The sequence below is a fragment of the Gossypium hirsutum genome, chromosome D09 (assembly GCF_007990345.1).
Source record: "Gossypium hirsutum isolate 1008001.06 chromosome D09, Gossypium_hirsutum_v2.1, whole genome shotgun sequence".
In the NCBI taxonomy this organism is placed as follows: Eukaryota; Viridiplantae; Streptophyta; class Magnoliopsida; order Malvales; family Malvaceae; genus Gossypium; species Gossypium hirsutum.
This window is the reverse complement of record NC_053445.1, coordinates 36,900,868-36,907,320: the sequence shown is the minus strand read 5'-3', so window position 1 is coordinate 36,907,320 and position 6,453 is coordinate 36,900,868. Positions and strand designations below refer to the sequence as shown.

The window sequence follows — 6,453 nt, the reverse complement described above, 5'->3', positions numbered from 1 at the left end:
CTTGGATGATTTATCGAACCACTTTACAAAGCTTGGACGAAATGACATTATTCTTAAAACCCTTCTTCGTAACATTACTAGATTCGGCCATAATGTCTAGACCGAGTTTGGTGTGTTACACTTTCAATCCCAAAAGCTATTCTAAGTATAGAAACATGAATTTAAAGGATTAGGAGCATCATATTCACTAATTTACATCATTAATCATTCAAAAAGGCATTAAAAATAAGATTAAAATATGTTACTTTTACAGCTTATCATGTAGCGATTGGTGCCTCCTTGGATTGCCTGATACTTGGAATCAACTCTTTTATACTGTCTTGTTCTACTAAGTTGTATGTGCTTTTAATTCATTTTATAATTAGTTACTAATTTTGATTATAGGCTTGCAGAGGGTGCAGAAACTGCACTTTACCGTACTAATATTGTGTCTTAATAAATGATATAATTATATAGTTCTTTCAAGTCAAATATGATATTATCTTCAAGATTTAGACTGATTCAATGCTCGATTAAACTAGAAGACAACATGTTTCATCTCAAATTACTGCCTAGTTCCAAGTTATCTAACATTACAGTCCTTTTGAGGGCAAGATTTTTGTAAAGTGGAAGAACTTAAGCTTTTTGCACATTAAACCAAAAAAAGGGAAGATTCTCATTCATAATTAACTTCCACTACAAAAATATTGAATGCACACTTAGCTTAAAGAAACAACAGGTTGATGACAACCAAAGATGATCCGACGATCACTGTATCTCTTAGTACTCGTAAACATCGCCTATATTATACACCAACACATTCGGAAGTTTGATCCTACTCATTTTATTAAATAATTCATACATTCTGTTGTCTTCCAGTAGGCAGGCATTAACTCTGTATGGCAACTCCAGGAAAGGCCATCATCCGTGGTATACCATCAATAACCTTGGATGGCTTGTTGCTGAGAGGAGTCTCTGCGTCGTAAGCAGAGAGATGAACCCCCAAATCAGCCCGGCCTGAAGGGTCGAGGTTGTATTTCCAGGCAGTGTCCCACTCAACAGCTTTAGCAGTGCTGCATGCCACACTAGCTCCTCCAGGGACAGTCAATCTAGCTGAGTTCTGGTAAACCAAGCAAAGGAAGATGGTCACTTTAGCAATTAATGCTGCTGACAAAAAGTTAGAAGTGTAAACGTATTCAAACTACGAGATTCAGAAAATCACCTGAGGGAAGAACCTCTCGAAAATCATTCTGTAGTAATATGCTTCTTTTGTAGTTGGTGTGTTGTGAGGAAATATGAATGAAGCATTGGACATCATCTTATCGGTCACCTGAAAGATTGTAATTGTTAAATTATAAACAATAAACTAAGCAAACGCATATAACAGAACCCACTTAAGAAAGATATTTTACATGTCGGGCAGTATGGGCTTTGAGACCATCGATCCAACTATAACCAACACCATCACTGAACTGTTCTTTTTGTCTGTAGAGGATATGCTGCAGGCCATCATATAGGACATGTTAGTTTAGCTTCATAGTTGACAATGAAAAACAAGAAATGAAGTTAGAAGACCTTTGGCAGATAGGGATGTTCTTCGTCATCAAATGCCCTTCTTAGAACCCACTTCTCGATGCGTCCTTCATCATTTTTTATCTGATTCATAAACAAAGAACTATTTGTCATAAGTCTGTAAATCTCAACCATGAATGAATAAACCAAGCAATTCCAGGAACAATAAGAAAAAAGATGCTTGTTTACATACCATCTTCGCTTCAGGGTCTATAGACATGGCAACATTGATAAATTCTTTGTCTAAGAAGGGGACTCGTGCCTCTAATCCCCATGCGGATGTTGCTTTGTTAGCTCTCAGGCAATCATATTGGTGAAGGGCCTTGATCTGCATAAAAAGGTATCAGAACAGACCAGTTTTCGTTAATATCCTTATGTTCCAACTCCCCTACTCATAAGTGAAGTGCTGAATAAGATGATCTATTACCTTGCGGCATGTCTCCCGGTGGAATTCATCCTTATTTGGTGCCTAGTGGAAGTACAGGTATCCACCAAATATCTCATCGGAGCCTTCACCAGAAATAACCATCTTCACACCTAGTGACTTGATCTTTCTTGACATCAGGAACATAGGAGTGCTTGCCCTGATCGTGGTGACATCATATGTTTCGATGTGGTAGATGACATCTTCAATGGCATCGATTCCGTCCTGCCAAATTAGAGAGCAGTCTAGCTTGTTACAGGTTTATTAAGCCCTAAATTCTTGAATAGAAACTGCTACAAAAATGTCGAGTCAATACTTGAACAGTGAAATGAAATTCATGATGGACTGTTCCCAGATAGTCTGCAACCTCCCTTGCTGCCTTCAAATCTGGTGAACCCTGCAGAGAAATTGACAATCAAGTTTTAAGAATCATTCAAATCCTCTAGAGCTTTAAGGGTTCATCCTTATACTTTACAACTTACCTCTAGGCCAACGCAGAAATAATGGAGCTGAGCTCCCCAATGTTTGGCAGCCTTGGTACCAGCTAAATACCGAGCAGTGATAGAAGCAACCAATGATGAATCAAGTCCTCCAGATAGCAAAACTCCGAAAGGCACATCAGTCATCAGTCTTTCGGTCACCGCCAGTAAACATATTTGATACAACCCGTAAGCCAAAACTACAGAAAAAATATATTTATTTCTTTAGTCCAAAAGCATAAAGTGCTTCTTGGGCGGCAAGTAATCAGTTTTACATTTTCAAAGGCACGTCTAAGTACTAGGGGATCATATGGAACCGATGGAATGGCCTCAGAGAACCAAGGTGGATTGTACCACCTTCTAAATCCTCCTGATTTGCTAGAGTACAAGTGACCAGGGGGAAAGCTTTCAAAGTGTTCACAGTCATCATTCAACCCTTTCAATTCCGACGATATCCAAACCGAACCTGGTTATAAGAAGTAGAAATTAAATTAGCAAAAACCAGTTTCAACCCAAATTACTTGCAACTGAGAAAAAAAAACCTAGATTTAATACCATCAAGTCCCCAGCCAATATAGAGGGAGGTGACACCGATAGCATCGCGTGCAACGATGAAGCTGTTGTCACGGGTATCCAGCAGCACAAATGAGAAGATTCCATCCAACATATCCACAAAGTCTTCACCATACTCCTCATACTATCATATAGGTCAAGTACTTATTAGGCAATCATTCACAAAACAAAATAGAAACTTCAGACCAAAAAAATTAGCTCTATCCATGGAGACTCACCAGATGGGCAATAACATCACAGTCACTGCCAGTCCTGAACTTGTGGTTGGCCAACTTCTTCCTCAGTTCTTCATGGTTGTAAATCTCTCCATTCACCTAGTTTTCAGCACAGAATTGACCAATTAGGCAGTCCTCAAGTGTTGAAAAAGTTAAATGAGTGGCCATAGGGTGGAACTGGAGAAATATTAAATAAAAAGAAGCAAAGAGAGAGAGACTTACAGTGACAACAACAGACTTGTCTTCATTAAAGAGAGGTTGGTCACCAGAAGCAGGATCAATGATGGCGAGGCGTTGATGGGCCAAATAACAGTCTCCATGTTGGTAGAGGCCACTCCAGTCAGGACCACGGTGCTTGAGCCTGTTGGTAAACCATCATCAACGTGGACAATCACTAACTCATTAACCAATAAATTCAATTCAATTTATTAGTCTTTTATGTTCATGAGCTGCTTGAACTAGCATCTTGAAACATGGACTCTGCCACTTTTTTTTGCTTATGTCCCTTTATATCGTTTTCAAGTTGCAGAGTATCTCTGCTTCAAAACACCCGATATAGCTTAAAGATGACCAAGAATTCAAGACCAAGTTTTAAGGTTGTTAAATTTCACCCGAACCCTGTCTTTTTTTTTCGCTGATCTTTGACAGCAACAAACCATAAAAACACTTTGTCATTGTCTAAACCTATTGGAGAAATGTTATGCAACCATTTTAAAGACACAAACATCAAAATTAGCAAAAAAGAAAAAAGAAAGATGAATTGCCTGCGGGAAAGTTCCAGCACTCGAACCCTTTTTGCCTGAGAATCATCAGAACAACCCAAAACAGCTAAAATCCCACACATTTTGTTTCAATAATTAAACACTCCCAAAACACCTTTCTTTTTAACAAGAAGTAGAGAAAATTAGAGGGCAGTATTTGAAGAAAAAGAAAGAGGAAGAAGATGAAAAGGAAGATATATGTGAAGGGGGAAGTAAAGAGGAGAGGAAAGAGTGGGGGAGTGTAAAAGGGGGAAGGCAAACACGTTGTTGTGTTTTCAAATATCCATCACAACCTATAAATAGTTGCAAAATGTCTGGGGCACCTTTCAAACGGCGATGTTTCGTCGCTTCCTCGGGCCCACCTCTCCCATCAGGCCACGTGTTCTTACTTGGTTTCGTCCCATCACTAACGGGGCTTTATCCACTTCCATTGCTGACTCATCATCACCCCTCCATTGTCAAAAACTTTTCCTGTTTTTGGAAATGACTCTCGGAAATTGCGCTGGCTCCGATAGTCAAACAAGTAACATTTTTCCATTCACGATCATATTTCTTCTTACTCAGCTAAGAATGACGATAGATAAGGTCAATTCAGACATTTGTGATATTCAAATATTCATTATATGAATCTTTTGTATTTTTAATTTAATGTAATATGAATAATAATAAATAAACTCAAATTTTACATAGATTAGGAACACATGATTCACTGCCATCCCATCCCATCCCATCCCATCCCTATTCTCCTCCCAAGAGCAGCAATTTCTACAATTTTCTAAAGTTTTTAACTATTCCTCATGTTGTTTTATTCTTCTTATTCATACGCCATGATTCCTTCACCTCTTTCTGAATAATTGTTGGGATGATGAGTGAAAGTACTAGGGTAGTTCTTGTATTTATGTCTGGATTGTATTTCGGCCCTTTTACCGAAAAATTGAGTAATTAATCTTTATACATTTCGAAACGTGTCAATTAGTCCTTCTATTAAAATTTATCTGTTAAATGGATTTGGAATGTCAAATTCATACGGAAAATTATTTTTTTATAAGTAAACTATAAAAATAGTCACCAACTATTAATTTTTTTGATTTAGTCATTAAACTTTTCGAAATTAAATATTTTAGTTACATTAGGCCGACGTGAGCTCTTTTTTATCAGTTTAATAACAAATTTAGCCTTCTAATATTTACAAATTCTATCAATTTGATCCTGAATATAAAAAATTCAACAAATTTAACCCTCAACGTTTACAAAATTTATCATTTTAGTTCTAATTTTTTAAAAATTCAATAATTTTGGCCATTAACATTTACAAAACCTGTCAATTTAGTCCTAACTCTAAAAATTAAAAAAGACATTTTAAAAAAATCATTTTTAGCCTTTTATAACCTATTGACTAATCCATGTGAGATATTAAAATAAGAAAAAGAGTACCCTCTTTCAAGTCACTTGCAAAATAACTCTAAAAAGTTGGGACAAAACACAAAAATTTAAGATCCGACAAAAAAACAATGGCATTAAAAACGTTACCTATTTGAGTAGTAATGCAACCAGTTATTCTAGATAGGTTCCAAATCAATTGGTTTGGTCCAATGTGAAGCCTAAATTATAGTATAAGAAATTGTTGCAAGTGACTTGAAAAAGGGGTTTTTCTTTTCTTATTTTAATATCTCACATGGGTGAGTTGGGTTATAAAGGACTAAAAATGAAAACATTTTTAAATATTTTTTTAAATTTTAGAGTTAGGACTAAATTGAAAAATTTTGTAAATACTAAGGGCCAAATTTATTGAATTTTTTTAGAATTACAACTAAAATGACAAAATTTGTAAACATTGAGGACTAAATTTATTGAAGTTTTTATATTTAGGATCAATTTGATAGAATATGTAAACATTAGAGGGTTAAATTTGTTACTAGACTAATAAAGAAAAGCCCACATAAACTCAAAGCAATTAAAATATTTAATTTCGAAAAATTTAGTGATTAAATTGAAAAAATTAATAATTAGGTGGCCAAAATAAAACGAAAGGTATAATTGAGTAACTTTTTTTATAATTTGTCCATAAAAAATAATTTTCACCATTAATTTAACGTTTCAATGTTTCGAAATATATATAAAAACTTTGTTTTACTCATCATCCAAAAAATTATTGTATATTGTCATGTCATTTTGGTCTATTCGTTTTTTTTATTATTAATAATTGGAGTGAATTATGTTAAAGTGAATAGGTTTCTTTTTATTAATAAATAATTGGATTTTTACTTAAAGTGAATTGGATTGAGATCCATGGTGAATTTTTATGATTGATCCCACAATTATTGGGTTTATAAATTTGAAAAAAAAAAAAGAAAAGCAAAGAAATTATGCCCAAAATAAAGACAACTAATCAAACAAAAATAAGGTAATAAAGCAAAAGTTGTACCATCCTCAAAATGAAATTTATCTTG

The 6,453-nt window shown here is 35.0% G+C and overlaps 1 pseudogene; it reads right to left on the bottom strand.

The window, feature by feature from the left end:
* Window positions 1-631: 631 nt before the first annotated feature.
* On the bottom strand, window positions 632-4,251 carry LOC107891605 (asparagine synthetase [glutamine-hydrolyzing] 1-like; annotated as a pseudogene).
* Window positions 4,252-6,453: the final 2,202 nt, after the last annotated feature.